General features: G+C 34.5%; 1 pseudogene; it reads left to right on the top strand.

Annotated features, from left to right (window-relative positions):
* The first annotated feature begins 213 nt into the window (after positions 1-213).
* LOC134361436 (U2 spliceosomal RNA) lies at positions 214-368 on the top strand (annotated as a pseudogene).

Here is a 368-nt window from a genome sequence, read left to right as displayed (position 1 = left end):
CCTTGATTAACCTCTGTTTATGTTATCTAGAAGGGATTCCTTTGTCTCTTACCATTTATGATTCCTATTTTCTTTTCTGTGGCAGGTGCTTTGTCCATTACTTCTATACTGACCATAAGAACTGCTTTACCTGTGGCCATCCTGATCTATATTCATTGTCCTCGTGTAATATCAATAATCAGCAAATAAATTCTTTATTCTAGATATGTATCCATCGCTTCTTGGACTTTTGGCTAAGATCAAGTGTAGTATCTGTTCTTATCAGTTTAAATATGCATCCATTTCACTCTCGAAAGTATCTGATTACCCTATACTTATCTTCTTAAGAGAGAATTAGAAAACATTTCCTCCTTTGAGCTGCACATATT

Source organism: Cynocephalus volans, chromosome 12 (assembly GCF_027409185.1).
Source record: "Cynocephalus volans isolate mCynVol1 chromosome 12, mCynVol1.pri, whole genome shotgun sequence".
Taxonomy (NCBI): Eukaryota; Metazoa; Chordata; class Mammalia; order Dermoptera; family Cynocephalidae; genus Cynocephalus; species Cynocephalus volans.
This window is presented reverse-complemented; position numbering and strand designations above follow the sequence as displayed.